The sequence below is a fragment of the Pieris rapae genome, chromosome 12 (assembly GCF_905147795.1).
Source record: "Pieris rapae chromosome 12, ilPieRapa1.1, whole genome shotgun sequence".
Classification (NCBI taxonomy): Eukaryota; Metazoa; Arthropoda; class Insecta; order Lepidoptera; family Pieridae; genus Pieris; species Pieris rapae.
In genome coordinates this window covers 1,443,932-1,464,293 of record NC_059520.1, presented here as the reverse complement: position 1 = coordinate 1,464,293, position 20,362 = coordinate 1,443,932, and the positions used below count along the sequence as shown (strand labels likewise).

Sequence of the window (20,362 nt, the reverse complement as noted above, 5' to 3'; positions counted from 1 at the left end):
TATATATATAATTTTAAATTTCGAATGCTAACAACATATATTGCTTACATAGCAATTGTAAAACACGCTATGATAAATTATTTTTGTTTGAAAAGTAAAATGTTGATTGGCTCCGAACATCGAGACCTTAATCCATTGTAAGAGGATTATTTAAAATTGAATGAAAAATTCAAAAGGTTAAGTTTTTCGCTTGTTTGTGAAGGTAACTGAATCAGTAAAATCTTTTGTTTACTAAAATATGATATCATTATTTCAAGAATCGTAATACATTTTCCTTCAAGAAAAGGGCGTACATTGGTATTTATATACCAATACTAGACAACATTCTAGACAACATAGAATTGTCTTAAAAGGCCGGCAACGCACTCGCGAGCCCTCTCGTATTGAGAGTGTCCATGGGCGGCGGTATCACTTAACATCAGGTGAGCCTCCTGCCCGTTTGCTCCTGTTCTTTAAAAAAAAACCTTTTCTAAAGTAGGTACTTGCTTGACTATTTTAGACTTTAATTGAAACTATAACCAAATTAAACTTTTGGACTCCGTAAAACTACGTACCTTCATAGTCAAACCTAACCATGGGCGAATCTTAACAATTTAGCCTGCTGTCCACCTATATATAATTCGTGTTTTATGTAGATACTTGTATATAATTGGTCTGATAAGTCGTGTTCATTATTTATTTTTCGACAAATAATTACTTTAAAATACCTATATATTTATCAAACAAATGCTTAAAACATAAGTTCAAGAAAATATGAATACACAAATTTTACACAAAGCTAAATACAAAGTTCAACTTCATTAAAAGCAAGATACACAACATTACGAGAAGTAAGAAGATTGTTGTAAAGTATAACAAAATTTTCATTAATGTTATATGGCAAAACAATACTTGGGTCGTTGAGTTTTGATATATAATCAATCCTTATTACAATCTTATACACAAGTAACATTTCGGTGTGTACTTAAAAATCTCATTGTCTGTGGTAATTCCGTTTCAAACTTTCACCTGTGAAATTACTGTGTAAAGGCTTCCACGCTTGCAATGCTATCGATCCGACCATTGTAAATATTGATACGCCGCTCCCTCAGACAGCCTATTGTGGTGTGTAGCCAAATTGCTATGGGAGCTGGAAACTTTACACTTTGATTGCCAATAATGTAGTATGCAAATTGACCAATCAATCAACATTGTCTCAAAGGACCTATCGATGTCAATTAAAATAGCCTTTTCTTGTGTATAATTTCTTTTTACCTCAAACTTATACATATAAAGCTGTAACATAACCTGTTAACCTGGTATAAGGCGGCCCTATCGCTAACAAGAGATTTCTTCTATTGAAAAAGTACCTACTGAGTAGGTACTTGTACTTTACGTACCAGAAGTTCATAAACAATTAACAAAAAAAACATATGTATGTAAGAAAAATATACTAATTAAAACTAAACTCGACTAAAATAAAAAAATATTATTAAAAATGTAAAAGCTAATCTTAGGTTCATAGTTAATATATATAAGTAGCTACTTACAAGGCAGGAGAGAAATCAGGGATCAAAATCACTTAGCGAAGTAGTAGACTAAAACAGACCTGGCAACAAAGCATCATTGCATAGAAAGAAGCTGGAATGACCTGGTTAAAAGCCCAAAAACGATCAGGCCGGTATTCTACGGTGGATATAGTCCCAGATGGGGGACATTGTAATCTAAGTCCAACTACGTACGACAAAGCCTATGCTTACTTATGCCTTTTTAGCAAATAAAAATAAGTATTCAAAATTTTTCTTATAATAAAAGGTCGGTTAATAGTTGTAAGTAGGTAGGTAGGTAGGTAAGATGGTAGGCCGGTATTTAGTTAGGTAGTCAGGAAGGTAGGTACATAGGTTAATAAGTTGTTTGTTCTTTTTGTTAAATATATGTGTTACGACTGGAGATTTATAATCTGGCACCTCGCCATACGACGATGATGTCTGCTCCAATGGACATATTAAACACCTTAATGTAAAACATGTAATCCCTAAATAACCCTTACAGAATAGAATAAATTTACAATTGAATTTAGAATTAAGATAATGTAGACTTATTGACAGATAAGAACTCTCAATCGCATCTGCTAATGCTGTGATTAGTTGATACACTTTAGTTTCCAGCATCTCATACTAGTCAAAAAATCTGGTACTTAATATTCCTATCAAAAAAATATTAGATCTAATTTTGAATTACATCACAAAAGGAGGAATACATTTGCACGGAGATGTGGTCCAGAATAGATGAGGCTGTCAAAACATAGGATGGGGATTTTAGGGAGGTCTACCCCACAATAGCTGACTGAAGATTAGTTTTTTGTCTATTGTATACACATAGTTTCATTTGGTACCAATGAATAATTTGTTATGTATTCATTATAAAAGTGTTTACTATATATAAATAACGACATATATCATTGCCATTTAAAGTCAATTGTTTCAGCGTTACAAATAGCATTACAATATCCAATTAACAATTGTCTATAATTCAAGGTGCGTTTAAATGTATTCATTAAAACTGAGAAACAATTCCCTAAGCTAAAATATCTTAGCTCATCCTTAAATAAATGTCACCCAGCTTTCATAAAATATATTAAACTTTGACTCGACGTCATAGCCTTCTGAATAGCGGCATTTAATTAATCTAATAGAGAGTAATCTAACTAAGCAAAAGCAGCGCTTACGTCTATTAAAACGTTATTTAGAATATTAACCAGGTAGGGTTCATATATATTGATTATAAGCGTAAATTTTCTATTCGCCGTACCACAACTGCGCGTTTTTCAAGGCAGTTTTTGCGCACCACCACTTTGAAGTATATCTGAACCAATTCGACTTAGGATCCTTCAAGAAGAGAGCGTACCAATTTTTAAAAGGCCGGCAACGCAATCGCGAGCCGTATGGCATTGAGAGTGTCCAAGGGCGGCGGTATCCTGATCACCTGATGTTAAGTAATACCGCGTCCTATGGAAAATCTCAATGCCACAGGGCTCGCGAGTGTGTAGCCGCCCTTTTAAAAAATTGGTACGCTCTTTTCTTATCGAATTGATTCGGAAATACTTCAGTGGGCAACTGGTTTTACATAGCGGTGGTTAAAGGCAGCTTAGTTGGTCTAAGCTGTTATACAAAGGCAAAAAATATTTTGAATATAACATACAATTACACTCTTAAACTAAATATAGTACACACTTTAAAAATTTCACCAGTTCTCTACTTAATTAAGTGTATTTCTTCAGAAATGTTATCTAATAACAAAAGCTATTTTTATCCATCAAAATAGAAGCTTTGTTTTAACCCTGTGTTTTCATTTCTCTTCTTAACCCGAATTTTTTGTAATTAGTACGATGAGAGCAAACACGACGAAATGAACTATCAAGACACCCTTATTCTTGGAATTATTTTTGCGTCGGAAAACAATACCGGCTCTACCATGTCAAGTGAAGCTTTCAAACTAAAGTTTTAATGTAATCTAGTAGCCATTTCTAATACCATTCTAATCTCTTAACGATATTCTGTGTGTGATACATATTTTTTACGTTAAGATTGTTCAAATCAGAAAAGTGCCAGAAAATATTATTATTATTATATAACTTTGGACAAGTGTTTCTCATTGGGACCCACGCCCCACAGGGGGACAAAATTTAACCATGAAGGGGCAATTCGAAGATTTATTAAAATTTTTGGAATTTCATTTAATTGTTCATTATGTTTTTTAAAATTAACTTGCTGTGTTTTTCGCTAATAAATACCTAGTGATTTCTTTAAACCTATCAATTAAGTTTATTAAGTGAATATTTTTTTTATATTATATAATATAACATATATTTTAAATATTGGTGGGCATAAGAATTTTAGGAAGGCTAATGTGGGGCACGGCAAAAAGGTTTGGAAACCCTGATTAAGACTAAAATAAGCCACGATTTTGAATATGATGTTAGCTGATTCCCACTAAGATGGAAATTAAAGCGAAAAAGGTCTTTCAACAGATTTCGGCCTTTAGTCAAAGCATCAGGTGTACATAACCTCTCTTTACATATTTATACAAATTACAAACACAAATAACTTTAGAAAGTTCTTAAGTAGGTTAGTGTCGTTTTACTTGTAACGTGTTTAATATTTACATATTTAAAAATGAAATTTAAACTCTTCGTTATTAATAACAAAACAACATTTCGCGTGAATCACGGATCGATATCACCAGATGCTGTAAAGCACGGTAAATATCTGCAAACTAGATACTTCTCAATGTTAAATTAAAAATTTAATATATATGATCACTAAATCTATTTTTAATTATTTAATAGTAAAGTACTTTTCCAATGCCATATGTCATTACCAGCGTAAGACAGTAATATAAAAAAGCGTGTTCTTATTTTAAATTTTCTTAAATTGTGGCTACGTGTGTATACCTATATTCGAAATTTAAATTATAGTCATATACATTAGAGCAGTGGTAGCCTTGAGCGATGGCTTCTAAAGCCTGCGATCGTAGGTTTAATGTGCGGCTGTGTCCAATGGACTTTAACACTTGTACGGTGAACATAGGTCATGTTGTAGACCCAAAAAGATGATAGCGTGTGTCGGGCACTCCTCCTCTGTATGCTTATTAAAAAAATCACGGAACAAATACAAAAATATGCCAAGGGTTGTGCGACAAAGTGGCACGAGATTTTTCTATGAATTGACACTGTTTTCTCAAACGAAATTTTAATTAAAAAGTAATATCTATTAAGCGCAAGCGTAACTTGAAAATAAGTTTGCATGAAAAGTTATCGTGGGAAATATGAATAAGAACTCGCTTCCTCTTTGAAGCTAAAATACGGGTTTCAAATTAATTAAACGAAGACAACATCGAAATTATTCAACTCGAACCCTTCAAAGACAAAGGTTAAGGGTAATCCAAGGTGAAGCCTATTTTGAATCCTCTCGTGAACGTTGCTCTTTTAACGCGATCTGCTAGTGAAATTGAAAAACTTATAATTTTTTACATTTTCTTCGCACTGGAGAAAATGTTTACGCGATCTAATTAAACCTTAAAGACTTGTGAATGCTAAAGAGATAACGACTCATTGCCATCCAGTTAAATGTATGCCTAATGAAATTTGGTACACAGATGAATCACTGAAGATGGCTTTTTCCTAAGGATTGAAATATTTTTCTTAATATGGTTGATTTAAGTCAAGCTCGATAACTAGGACTATATTGTATACTGTGATAATGCTATGATCATAAATTGATGAGCAGATATTAAAACAAATTTTAATTCGCAAACATCGAAACTCGACGCCAGTAACAAAGAGATATATATTTTAGAACGACTCATTGCCATCCAGTTAAATGTATGCCTAATGAAATTTGGTACACAGATGAATCACTGAAGATGGCTTTTTCCTAAGGATTGAAATATTTTTCTTAATATGGTTGATTTAAGTCAAGCTCGATAACTAGGACTATATTGTATACTGTGATAATGCTATGATCATAAATTGATGAGCAGATATTAAAACAAATTTTAATTCGCAAACATCGAAACTCGACGCCAGTAACAAAGAGATTAACGCATGCTTCTTCTAGTCGGATTAAATTTTTAATACATAAATATAAATTTATTACGTAAGTCAAAAGGCTAAGCGTTATTTCAATTCTGGTACGATACGGTATAGACAGAAGTTAGCCTAACTGAAAACTAAGTAATGTATGATGGTAAGTAATATATCATATATTGGTAGGGGAGCCCACGATGCTAAATGGGGATTTACTCGAGCGTCGTGGAGACCTATTGGGTTGCAAAGCTTAGATGATAAGAAGAAAAAAATGTTATATGATATATACCTTTTCATCGGTGGGGAAAGCGGCTATAGATGTTTAAATATGTAAAAAAAAACTGTTGCATGGACATACTCGAGCGCGTCAGATATTGATAGCATCAATGTCCTACGTATTTTTAATAATGTACGTATGTTAATCTGATCATTTGCATGATGGGGGTGGTTGTACTTAAGGGTTAAAAATTAAAAAAAAAAAAATTTAATCAAGCGCGTCAGGTTTTCTAAGGGGGTGTTAAGTGCACCAAAACAAAAGCTCTCATTCAATAATCTGACGATTTCGATCTGACGCAAACTCGCAGCCATTATTATAATGTGCAAAAAAAAATCGCCATTTTGAAATACTCGAGCGCGTCAGATTAAGATATATATGGTTCAGATTTATATTCTAAACGTACTGTCTCATAATCTGACGATTATCTAGAGGGATTTGCCTGATCTGACAAAAAAAATATTAGAAAAACGGTTCACCCTAAAGGCCATCCCTGCAATTCCATTCCTGGGCGCTTAAAATTGTACTTATGAGCTTGCTGAGTTCAAATAAATAATATTTCTATGCGTTTGAGTTCTCCCAGCTCGAAAGTCTGATAGAAGTTTCATAGAACACTATTTTTGAAATTTTCAAAGCCCAATAACTTCTGAATGGATCAAGCAATTTTCCCGCGGTTGACGGCGATCGACGCATTTTTAAGCTCTAATTATTTAATTTCATCAAAAACGATAATCCGATATGAAATGTCGAAGTTATGTGATAGAAACACTTTTTTCGGTTTTCTTTCGTTCACGATATCTCTCGAACGAATCAACCGATTTTGACCAGTTTGGTGGCGATCGACGTCGTTTTTCAAGCTTAAAGGTGGATTAGTTTTTTGAAGTTGATGGATAAAGCCGTTTAAAAGTTATTGCAAAAAAACACTTTCAAAAAAACAAATTGTTATTTTTTTAGATTTTTCAAAATTTCTCAAAATCTATCGGTCCGAATCGGTTCAAATTCACATGAAATCTAATTTTGAGGGAAACGCAGAGAAGTAAATGTAGGCATCACGCAGCTGCACGCGTTTATCGCACGAACTTTATCGACGAAATTTTGTTATTTCGGCTTGCGGAAATCGTCAGATTTTATATTTTTCAATATACTTGAATTATTTCATTCAAAATAAAAAAAAAATTAGCTACGCTCGAGAATGTCAAGATGACGTTTTTTTTTTACAACTTTGCTGCCCTCCCCTCTCTTTACGTCACTCTCAAATTGTCAGATTAGTGGAATATACACTTTTTAGGATGTGATTAACTCACACTACCTTAATCTGACGCGCTCGAGAATGTCTGATGATCAATTTTTTTTTACTAATCTGATCCTGTATCCTTCACGGGCGGCCTTATATATGGGCCTCATATTTGGTGGAGGTACTTAACCGGGTACAAGGTATCCCCCTGTATATTAATCTGCCGCGCTTGAGTAAATCCCGAAATCCCCTCTTGGGCTCCCCTACTATATGAATGATATTTATTATGTTGCATTTATGATGTTGCCTAAATTTACATTGTATTTTACCTACTAAATCAAGGTATTTTTTTATGATAAATGAAACTTCTATGTTCATAATTAAGTTTTTGGAAGTAAAGCCAATTATTATTACTAAGACTAAATAAATTAAACGTCCTAATTTACTATAAAGGATATTTAACGTAAGTATATAAAAACACGGTGTATCTGTGTCTCTCTCTGTTCTTGTGTACTATTTTTTTACTTATCACTATTTAGCACTTAAGACTAACGCATGGGATATAAGAGATAAATAATGCAAATATGATTTCATATTTTTATAGTATAATTTCATTCAAAACTTACTACTAGCCACAACTAAGATTGTTAGGGCATATACATGTCTAGTATTATCTCATAGGCCTTTTAAATACGGCAGCAGCAAAAGCCTTGATTCTGGTGATCCCAAAGATCTTAGACATCAGGGAAAAGTAGAATGAAAACTTATTTGGAAGTGTTCCGAGCCTTTATTTATGATAGCGTAACATTGTATTTATAAAAGATTATCTTACATGAACATCGCGTACATTTCTGTTATTGTATTGCTTCAATCCATCGTAATTGGATAAAATATATTATACGTATTTTGATATAAAAATAACATTTTAAAATCAACGTATTTTATGATAAGCTGTGATTTTATCAGTGTTAATGGCAACCCTTTTAACTTTTAAATTAATCATCAAGTTAATATTTTAAATGTAAATTCGAGGAACTAGTGTTGCATAATTTTTAGGAAGCTCTTCTACATATCTTTATATTCGAGATCATTTCCGCAACGCAATATACCCACAAGAAACTCTTACTTCTTCTTTTCTCTCTATTTGTAAAACCGTACAAAAATATGTTCGGTTAGTTTTTTATTTATCGCGTTAAATCGTGCGGCCTAAATTGGTATGAAATACATACATAAGAATCATTTCAATCCAGTTCTATTATCACTATCACTATAAACATTTTCACATATTATAACACTCACTGTATGACCGTATCAAATGGCGAACGCAAAACTACTAAGTCTGTTAGCGGTAAAAGACGCGCTGTGTTCACTTAGATACGACAAATTCAATATCAAATTTATCACTATTCTTTGGATTTTTATTGCAAACCAATATTCTCGATTATGAAGGCTATATAGGCTTTAAGGTGCCAAAAACGTAGCTTTAAACACAAATGCCATCACTAGATTAAATTCCCGATAAACGAGTGGTTAATATTAATGGCAAAGCATATTATTTGATTGCTTTTAAAAAATGTATACATTTTATTAATGTGCCTTTATATTTTTACATATTTTTTAATTTCTTTGCTTTGTGCCAGTTAATATAAATTAGTTTTATCTAAATAACTATATTATGTCTTATATTGTTTTCATTATTTATTTTTTCTCAAAGTTGCCAGGGCGAAAGTTACAACCATTTCTTTATTACTGCATCGAACTGCAAATACATAAAATATTTAATTGTATGACTTTTTTTAATATATTTGGAACTCAACAGCCTAGAACGTTCCTCTCGTGTTTGAAACCCCATTATTAGTATTAGCCTTGCCATTAAATATTTGTATCGTTCAGTATAGTCAATGCGGAAAGAATCGTCGTGAGAATGAGGTCGCTGCAGTAGTAATTTACCTTATTGCTATGTTGACAACGCTGTTGCATGATTATAGCTCGAAAATAACTATTTGACAGTTAAAATGATATAACGCATAGCAAATAAGAATTATATCAGTATACATAGCTGCGCCGTTTCTCTTTCTACACCATGTTTTATTTAATTTATGTGCAAGGGTTGCTTTCAAATAAAAAAAAACCATTAGTGCAAATCGCCTTTTGAACCGCAAGAGATATGACTAACAGCATTCTAATGGATATTACGTCTATTGCCGCATTTACATTCATGCTAAGTGAACAGGGAATCCCAGAATCAAGCTTTTGCTGCTGATGTTTTAAAGCCGTAGTGAGCAGGGAAGTGGGCAGGACGAGTGTGTAAACGCGATACTTCGTCGTAAGTATTTCCAATTCCCTGCCCACTCCCCTGCCCACTTCCGTGCTCACTACGGCTAAATGTAAATATGACATCGTAACTCCTAAATTCATGGACTGATTGATGGTATTGTTTTCGATAGAAAGCTGGCGTGATCAACCACCTACAATGAAGATTCTTCAGCGCCTTTTGCAAGAGTGTCTTTTTTAAAGGCTTATCATTTAAAATAGAGTGGTTTTAAAGGCAGTAGAGTTACAGAAACTCGTTAAAAGATTCATATGATTCTGTCAAAGAATGCGAGTACTGAAAGTCGGCTCTTAAACTCGGAGCATTGTCCGCTATACTGATCCTTTGGATCTCAAAGGTTAAGATGAGTGCAGTGTAAGCTGTATGCAAATTCTATCTTTGTAAATAACGATGCTGTTAAATTCTTCCTTAGAATTTTTAAGTCTTTTTTAATGTAATTTTGAGATAACTTTGACCTGCATAGTTATAATAATCTGGGCTCGGTGTGTGGAATATCGTAAGTGTAATTATTTTTGTCCAGAACATATTTCGTCATAAGTTAATAGAGATATAGACACAGAAGTGATCGTCTACTTGCAGATGATGCAGAACTCTAGAGATTATGTATAGAGATAAAAAGAGTATCATTATCGGACTTCGAGGCGATATGAAATTCCACCCGTATCACCTCGACGTCTGTCACTCCACAAACGAGCATCACCACTATGAGAAACCAGCCCACCGATGGTATTTCCGAACCCATTTGATGAAGGGTCCTTCAATAAAAGTGCGTACCAATTCTTAAAAGGCCAGCGACTTGAGAGTCCTCTTAGCTATTACGTGTCCATGGGCGGTGGTATCACTTAACATCAAGTGTTTCTCCTACCCGATTGTCTGCTGTTAACAATTAATTCCTCACCGCCACAATAATTTCTGCTAGACCTACGCTTTCCTTAGCGTAATAGTATCAGATTTCAGAAAATAATAATATTAAAAAAAACGAAAAAAATCATATAAAACAGATATATGGAGGGAAAAAATAATTAATTATATAAGTTTTTAATAAAGTTTGGAACTTCTGGGTAGAATTTAGTTTCTAACTGTCGGTAAATATAGTAACTAACTTGCGTTAAGTTCACTGAACACATAGTTTGTTTGTTTAATCGCTTGTTTATTTAAGAATCCGATTTGATTCAGTGTATTTCAAGCCGGGTCCATCATTTTAACGTAAACATTAGAGAGTATATTATGTTTTTGTAACAGAACGCATGGCTGCTTTTCGAACAACAAAATAATAAAATCTTTTTTTTATATTTTACTCTACTCTCCATGCCATCGTGTCCAGGGACTTTATATATCTCGCATTTTTATTTTTTTTCAACGAACAAAAATTAATAAAATCTTGTGATGGGGCCATTATTAATTTGTATATTTCAATGTTATTTATATTCGTTTTATATCTTGCAGAGGCATATAGGAAATTTAACTAGATTATTACTAATACAAATAAGCTGTATAAATAAAGCGTAATAAATAATCTTCATCGACAAATGTCAATTTCACAAAAATCTCTGATTTAAATAAACCGCTGCGTGAATTACGTTATATAATCAACTAACGTCCAAACCCAATAACGTATCTCAATCGAATTTTGACCATCTGAGATAGACTTCTTAATCCATATTGATAAAAGTGTGCCAGTAACCAATCGATGTAATAGCCATTTGTCGATATAAGCTAACCATGGTATGTGTACCTTTGTATGAAAATGACAGTTCAACTGTGCCAATATCCTATCTTAAGATTTTAACTTAGGCCAGTTTTTAAAATAACTAAAAAGTTATTTGAAATGTTTTAAACATAGAGATGTATATTTTAATACCATTTGTACGGTTTTATTAACTATGTTTGGTTTATATTGATTATCATATGAGTGTAAACAGCGAAGAGATTGCATTCTATCCGTCGCGTCGCCAATAATGGCTTGTCTTCGTTATTGGGATGCAGATAAGAGATCGATCGACTGCCACATTGTTTTCAATCTGAGATTGTAGATTAATTATTGGGTTCGGGCGTTAAAAGATAAGATTAATTAGAGTTAATTATAGCAACACCTTAAAGATTTACCTATCAAAATTCATCTCGTTTTGCGTCATTCATCAGCCTTCCGTGTCATCAAAACCATGATTCCCAAAAGATCTAACTGCAATCACATTGCTAAGATTTCTTATTGCCGTCGCAGCGCGTAAACATGCCAATAAAATACAATACGCCAATGTAATTGGCTTTAATAAACGCTCTGACTAGTCTCATGTCAGCCCACCGTGAACAGAAAGAGCCAAATAAGTGAGAAAATTAATAACATTGATTTGATTTAGAGTATTCAATGTTAAATGGGGCTTGAACTGCGTTATATTTGGGAAGACACAGAAGACTGGCGTGACACGATATACCACTATTTTTTTATTAAATGTTTATAAAGTACTTACCAAACTGTTCGTTTTCTGAGTGGGGGCTTCCATCTCTCAAGGCATAGTCGGCTTTATCAGAAGCCGCCGCGCGCGCCCCGCACCAGGGCACGCAGCAACGGAACACCCCCCCTCCCACCACCTTGCTGCCGTCACACTTCCCGGCCTATACACTTTACACTTCCCGAACATGCACTTTACAGACACTTTACACTTTAACACCATTCGCATCACTAAAATTTAACGATTATACTTAGTAACATTTCATGATGTCTCAAATATTTCTGTCAGTTTTCTATGAATTATGAAATTGGCTTTCGGTTCACTTATGGTTGTGAAGCATGACTCAATTCGACTTTAATAAGACAAGTTAGTTTATCCGCTTTGATTCACGTGAATGTATATAACTATCTATTATGTTATGATATGTATATGCTCGTGCATAATTTTTAACAATAAACACTTGGTACGTTATTCATATTTTGACAGATTTTACCCGAAAAGATTGTGTTTGAAGACAGGATTTATTTTAGTTATATAAAAGTGTTATATAAATAGTATGTTACATATATAGTACGCATTTGAACAGGAAAGGTGGAAATGCTAATTGCATTTCCTCGATCTATAGTTGTTAATGTAAGACAGAATGGTGGACGCCATTTAACTAAACTACGCAATATTTAAAAAAAACAGCATTAAAATCTATTCGACTGCATCCTTCTTTCATACAGGTGGAGCAAAGAGAGTCGAAAAGACTTGGAGTGAAGTGTAATACGAGACTCAAGACCGAACGCGATGGAGAGTCAGTGTGGGGGAGAGGGAGTTGCATGGATGTTGAAATATATAATTATATTTTTTAAATTGAATCACGTCTTTAAGTATAATTAAAATATTTGGTACTACCACATTTTAAGCTATCTCCTACCTCAAAACGCTATCAGTAAGAGTCGATTACCACTAAATTTCCACAAAGGCTTACACTTTATTACCATTAAAGCTAGTTTAAACACAGATTTTATTGCCATATCAGAGAGCCATACAGTCATAATCCTCGACTCATTAATTCCTATCTGCAGCTAGTGATACGCCTTATTCCGAAGAAAATCTCGTTTATATATTGACTAGTCGATGCCCACGACTTCGTTTACATAGAATAAAGTTTATTTTAAGGTAAAAAAATATCTAATTGCTTTTCCATTTATGATATTATAAACTACCTTTAACTCAGCGCCATCTGTTAGAATTGTATCAAATAATAAACAAATGTTAATGTTATCGTAATTTTAGTAAGGATGCCTATTTTTTTTGAAAATGAAATATAGCCTATGTCACTCAGGAATGATGTAGCTTTCCAAGAGTGAAAGAATTTTTCAAATCTGCCAAGTAGTTTCGGAGCCTATTCAATTCATACAAACAAACAAAAAATCAAACCTTTCCTCTTTATAATATTAGTATAGAAGAGCTCTCGTTACGTATCTTTGATTGGATTTTTTTGGTCCATTCATAAATAAATCTATGTTATTATCATTCAGTTGTCTCGTTCCATCACAGCGTACACATTTTGATTTTTTTTTCAAGGAATTGTTGTACACAATCAAAAGAAAAAAGCTATGGTGTGGTTGTGTTTCTGTGCCTGAATAGAAAAGTTCTTTTTTTAATAATTTGTATCAAAAACAGGTCTAACCACCTTCGAACTGAAAATATGTGGAGCCAAAATTTTTAATTTTCATAAATACTCATATATTTTCTCCTTTTTTGCATGCAAATGTTGTACACAAAATTAAGAAAAAAGCGCACGGTTTTGTGTTTACGACTGATTGTAAAAGTTCTTGTTGTAAGCTTATATCAAAAATAAGTGACCTTAACCACCTTCCAACTGGAAATATTTGAAGCGAAAATATTATATTTTCATAAACATTCATATATCATAACGCATTATGTTTGTGACGATAAGATAATCACACGTATTCCTTGGCAGAGTACCAATTAGTCACATAATTCCTCATACAGTTATTAATGTTGAGAACAAGCACTTGTCTTCTACGGAAATAGAACTACTTCATACACGTCTTTAATACAATTTTGTCTTGTTGCGTTAAGCGATTTATTATATGTCTATATAAGTCATATGCAAATATATATATATATACATTTAAAAACTGAATTCTTTATCATTCAGTTCGCAATTCGACTAAGGGTTCAAGAAAAGAGCGTACCAATTCTCAAAAGGTCAGCAACGCACTCGCGAGCCCTCTGGCATAAAGAGTGTCCATGGGCGGCGGTATCACTTAACATCAGGTGAGCCTCTGCTCGTTTGCCCCCTGTTCTATAAAAAAAATATATTTATAATAAAATTATTACATTTAGAATATCTGTAAGAAAGAATCCGGAGAAATGAATATAGTCATGTATCTTATACATGACTATATTCATTTCTCCGTACCTAAATATTTTTATTATTTTAAATCTTATGCCAGCATTTTTTTCTTAGAAAACCAGTTGACTGAAGTTTCTTATTTGTGAAGATCAATCAGCAATTATATTTAATTTATTCACTCAAATTTTAAGGAAAGAAATTAACTAAATTTAAATTACAATTTAAAAAAGCAAATCTCTTTCCTGATTTCGTACTTTAAGTAGGAATTCCATTTACATAATTGCTTGGTGCTTCGAAAGGGTGCAGTAATGAGAGAAATACTAAAACCTCTAGTAAAACTACCGCATTAAGCCTCTTATCCTTTTTACATTTAATACGGCAGCTTCTTATGTGGTCTTTGTAAAGCGTAGTAGAATGGTAATGTCTTCAAAAACTCATGATTAAGTTGGCTATTGCTTTCCAGTTCTCTAGTTAGCAAATTGAGTAGATTGAGACCCTAATAAATGTGCGAACGCGTTTCTACCTCCGGAAAATATATTTTCATATAAATAATAATTAGCCAAGTAATAAACTGTTATCTTCTGAATCATTCACTTGTTCTCGTGTTATTGTTTCATAAAATTTAGTCTATCAAATAATTTTGTAAAGAAAATTGCACGTTAACTTAAATATTAAGAGTTTTGACTCTAATCGTTTATTTACACTTTTAACAGTCAAAATTACTAGTTAAAAATATTAATCGAGATGTCCCTTCCAAAAGGTGTCATATGAAGAATGGGCCAGAAACTCCATACTTTTTTATTTTAAATTAGCATTTACAATATTTTGTAAGCATTGATTGAATAATTATATGTGATGACATCTATAAGTACTGAAATGGTGTTAAAAAAATGAATTTAATTATCTAGACAAAGAGAGAACGTATGGTTTTTCTTCCTGCGACAACGTAGGACTGTGTGCGAGAGCTTAGGCATCGCAAATGCCTCCAAGAGCATCAGTGATTGTGGACTAGGGTTTCTATGAAATGTATAAAACCTATATTTCTATGAAATCTGTATAAACTATATTTCTATTAAATCTATAAACCTTATCTATGAAATGTTTATAACCGAAGAATGTAAGGATTGGTACGATACACAAATATATTGATACAAAAAAAAACCCTGTATTAGTTGAGTAACCCGTGGTGAGATTTGTGGTTATAGTTTTTACGAGATTTGTGGCCCTGAATATATTTGAGACTATGTACTGCCTACGTAATTTGGTATTTCTGGTATTTGCTACGTTGAGATATGTTGTCTCTACCTATGACAGTCTTGACATACCTCTCTCGCTTCACCCACTTGATATTGACAATGTATGGGCCGCCATAATGAGTAGTTTTAACTTGTCCCTGTAGTAAATTCTGGCAAGGCCTATCCAACCCAATTTCATCATCACCCTTATATATCCTTCCTTTTTAATTCTGCATGACCAAATATTCCCTTTCGCTTCCTTGTACCCAACAGTGTTCAAACATATAACATACATTTTCCATTGAACCTTCAGGTATGTGGGAAATAAACAGAACATATTTTCAAAGGAACTTAATAACAAATATGCGTTAACGATAGCAAACAATAACCGATGCAATCTTTACATAGTGATTACTGTGTCACTGCACTATGCAATGTAATTATTTAAAGATTACACAAGTTGAGACGCAGTTTACGATCAATATATCTCTTAAGTACTGAAGAATCTTTGTATCAATACTCATTTATTTATTTATTTAATTTAACATTCAATCTGTGGAAACATGTGTTAAAATATATCCGTTATATTTAAAAAAACCATTGGCGTTATTCCTTGTTTTATGTCACAGAAGGCAAACAAGAAGGAAGCTTAACAGATGTAAAGCGATACCGCAAATGGAACTCACATAGCGAGAAGGCTCGCAAGTGAGTTGCCGGCCTCTAATCAATTGGTACGCTCTTTTCTTGAAAGACCGTAAGTCCAACTGGTGCACAAAGGCGCGGCAAAACTGTCTTAAGAAACGCCCATTTGTGGAAAGGCTTCGAGGTGATACGGATTTTATTTTGTATTCTGCCTTGACGTCCGAATATACTCTAATGATCAGTCTTGACATTAGATTTCTTTCTTGATCTTGATAGGCAAGTAGGAACTCAGCCCTAGTAAATCTTGCCAGTTTCCACACGATGTTGAAGCAAACAAATAAGAAGCCCATTCAAGATTCAAATGACCTCAGAGTTCGAGAGAATTCGAGAGAATCGCGCTAAACTACTAAAAAAAATAAAAGTAAACAAAATCTCTTTGGGTCTCAGATTTCTGTATCTGATCATAATCATTTGTCAAGTAGGTGATCAGCCTCCTGTACCTAACACACGCCGACTTTTTGGGTCTAAGGCAAGCCGGTTTTCTTAAGATTTTTTCCTTCACCGTTCGAGCGAATGTTTAATGCGCATACGCAGAAAGTCAATTGGTGCACAGTCACACCTTAGTGATAAAAGTCGCATGCCCCATGAAGCCACTAGTCCAACACTACTCTTAGTCGACCTTGGCCTGGCTAACCTTGACAATGCTACAAATTGTCAATAAATTGGAGGAAAATCATAACCGCCTAATAACAAACCACTTACGGAATAGCCACCAATAGTGACGATCAATTACTGCCAGTTGAGCGGTCGTTGTGTTCAATTGCTTGGCTCAATTTTGCAGTCGCCATCAGCGTCAATACGTAGAACCAAAATGAGGCTACTGGGTATGTGTGTAAAATAATATTTCTAAACTATAAGTCGTTAATATATTATAGTTAATGTTCTATCATCTGCCTCGTAATTAGCTAGTTATATATAAATAATGGCCCTATGCATTTTGTTAATATTAGTTGTCCTTCTTTTAAAGCAAATAACATAATACATAATAATTATAAGGGATCTAACGGACGGCCTTATCGCAAACAAGCGATCTCTTCCAGGCAGCCCTAGTAAGAAAAAAAACTAAAAAAGGAATCATGATGGGTAAGTAAGTGAGTAAAAAATAAGAAAGTAAGTGCAAGAAGTCCATAGACAAATTATAAAAAAAAAATAGTATGCTTCTCGTGTAACATACTTTGTTTTTTTTTATACACTTCTTCTACTCTCAGTAGGTGTTTTCGAAATAATCACTTGTTATCGATAAGGTCACCAAACTAATGTAACCTGTTTTTATATATGTATATTTTCAGCTAGTGTAAATAAATAAATATATATTCTAGATTTATAGGTGGCTGATATTAGTTGCTTAAGATCTTCACGAATCAATTTTTTTAAAGTATAATTAGTTTATACATTCAAATAATTTGTGAAAAATGTAAAATTTTATATAAAAATTAGTAATATAAAAGTTAATGCACCTTTTCCTTTATAACATTGTGATAAAATGTAAACGTGGCTATGATCTACTTCACATAATCCCTTAAGTTGCCTGCGTTGTATAATTTAATTGCATTCATAAATGTCTTATCAGTTGAGATTTCGCCGCGTATAAAAATTATCAACGTTGAAAGAAAATATTTTTACCGCGCCATTAAACCGAGGCCATACTGAGTTTCGATTCAATAAACAAGACTTTTAAAGTTTTCCCTTTAATGAACTTGAATGCGTTCATAAAATTTTCTATATAAGCTATCATTAATCGAAATAAAGCCAATGTTTTTCTAAATCCTTAACATAGACTCCACGCCTGTTAAATTGTATGTATGTTAATATATAATAAATTTTATTATTATGGATTTGGGCATGCCCGAGCAGTGTAGCTTTAGCGTGCGACTCTAATCCCCGAGGTTGTGGGTTTGATCCCCGGCTGTACACCAATAAACTTTCTATGTGCGCATTCAACATACGCTCTAATGGTGAAGGAAAACATCATGAGGAAACCGACATGTCTTAAACAAAAAGTCAGCGGCGTCTGTCAGGCACAGGAGGCTGATCCCCCACTGGTCTAATAGATTGATCATGAAATATATACAGAAATTTGAGGCTTAGACCTGAAAATGTTGGACATATTCACCGAATGTCTCAAGCTCCTTACTGAACTCACAACATGATTGCAAGAGCAAACCCGGGAGACCGAGGCAGCATTGCTGATGGAGTTGTCAATAGAGGTTCGAAGTTGGAGGCAAGAAGCACGAAATAGATTGCGATGGCGAAATATTTTTCATCAGCCTAAGGCCCATAAGGCTCTGTGTACCATTGATGATGATGAAAACGGTTTATTATGATATTAGTGTATTTCATCAGAAACTGAATGTTATATATGTGTGTATACCAGCTTTGCCGTCCGTCCTAGAAAAACAGTTTAAAAATACGGATGAAGCTTCTAAACCCATATCGAATCCATTTATAAAATGTAAAAAAAGTCTTCTTACTAACAAAAATATTTCTTTAAATGATAGACTATTATTATATGTAAAGCCACGGTAAATACTAAGATATATTATTAGATCGGCTCTATCATTTGCCAATTGATAATAATAGTCGCTAAATAGGTCATGTCGTTTATAAAAAGGCTTGTTCATTAATATATAAACAAAAATAATCTAAAATTTTAATATATCTTTTTATATTAAATATATATACTTTTTATATAATAAGATTAATTCAGTTTATAAGATTTTATATATTTATTTTATTATTTTATATACGTAAAGCAAGCACTTTTTCTAAGGATATTCCTTCTGTTTTATTTGAAAAATATTTGTTTATTCGAGTTGATTACACTGAAAACTGAATTAGATAACACCTCTACACTACTATACAATATGAATTACATTACCCGACTAATGTAATTCATATTTTAATCTTTATCGACTGACGATCAATATCCGTATATAATAAACAAAATTAATGAATATGTCTTAATATGTATTGATTGCAACAAACTGTTTACATTCTACGGGTCAGATCACTGTCCTTGTTTATTTTTAACTATTCACTGATTATTGTTTATTTTCTTTACGTGGGAAGGCTCCGGCTAGCCTCACAAATTTGCACTTTGAATTTAACAGATTTTTATAATAATATCAATACAAACTCTTTATTTAAATTATTGATCAAAATCTTCACACACTGCATCACGAATGACATTCAAAGCAGCCAGTTCTTTTGTAAATAACGCAGAGGTTACAATAACGCATTTCCCGTGCTAATATGTTCGGGAAGTAGAAAAAACGCTCCAATGGTTAAACGACTCAACAAGTATATAACGTCTAAACAGGTGTAGTAAGCCATGATAAACGAAATTTTACACAATATTAGCACCGCGAGCTAATGAACGTATTTTACTCGTTTATCAGATTAAACTTATCTTATATGTCGTAACGTCATAATTTATAAAAAACTTAACCCATTAGTGAACCGATAACACGTTATCTTTACCAATTGGGGATTCAAATCACACACAGAGCCTCACAGCTCGGTTAGCTAGTAATCGCGTACATTGTCGTTGAACGCGTCGATGCGGCGTCGCTTCAGCCGGCAAAACGCGACTGACGGCCACCAGCGCCTCTCACCCTACCGCGGGAGCGGGACGCACATACATTCCTTCCTTTACTACAATTTTAGCCCTAAAATCCTCCAACTTAACTCCCATTTACCTTGCCGGTGGTGGAGCTGTCACGGATTCTACAACAAGAGATAGAGATGCTGTGGTCCGGTCCATTGGCGATATATTGAACGTGCTTGCCTGTTGTTTGACCGTGAACGAAATCATTGACAATGGAGATTTTGTTCTGAATTGTTATCATGAATAAACATTTTAAAGATAGCAGTTACAATGTTAGCAGTTGTTCAGTCAAATATGGGAATCTCACGCATAATAACGCACCTATTGAATGAAAGTTGGATTTTATTTGTGACGTAGAACTATTGCTACGTAAATGTAGTTTTAAATTAATAATAAAATTCACCGTGACCACGTAGTTATTTAAGATTTCAAAATGTTTGTAAAAGTATTTTGTTTTTCTCAAATCTATGTGGTCTATAAAGATGTTTCAGGACGGTAATAAAATTTTAGTGTACCAGAGTGGAGTGTTTCGTAGAGTACCGAAAGGACAGTGTGACCTCTCAATTTTATAACATACTAGAAAGCTAT

At 33.4% G+C, this 20,362-nt stretch overlaps 1 protein-coding gene across 2 annotated transcripts in view; it reads right to left on the bottom strand.

Annotated features, from left to right (window-relative positions):
• LOC110999894 (cAMP-specific 3',5'-cyclic phosphodiesterase, isoforms N/G) overlaps positions 1-19,741 on the bottom strand; it is a 295,372-nt gene extending 275,631 nt beyond the window's left edge. The window contains exons 1-2 of one of the 2 annotated variants that reach the window (XM_045630594.1): positions 19,648-19,741; positions 11,875-12,208 (exon numbers count right to left, since the gene is read on the bottom strand). The gene's annotated coding sequence lies outside the window, so the exon portion shown is untranslated. The remainder of the gene's footprint in view (positions 1-11,874; positions 12,209-19,647) is intronic. The other variant, XM_045630595.1, reaches the window with a different exon arrangement.
• Positions 19,742-20,362: the final 621 nt, after the last annotated feature.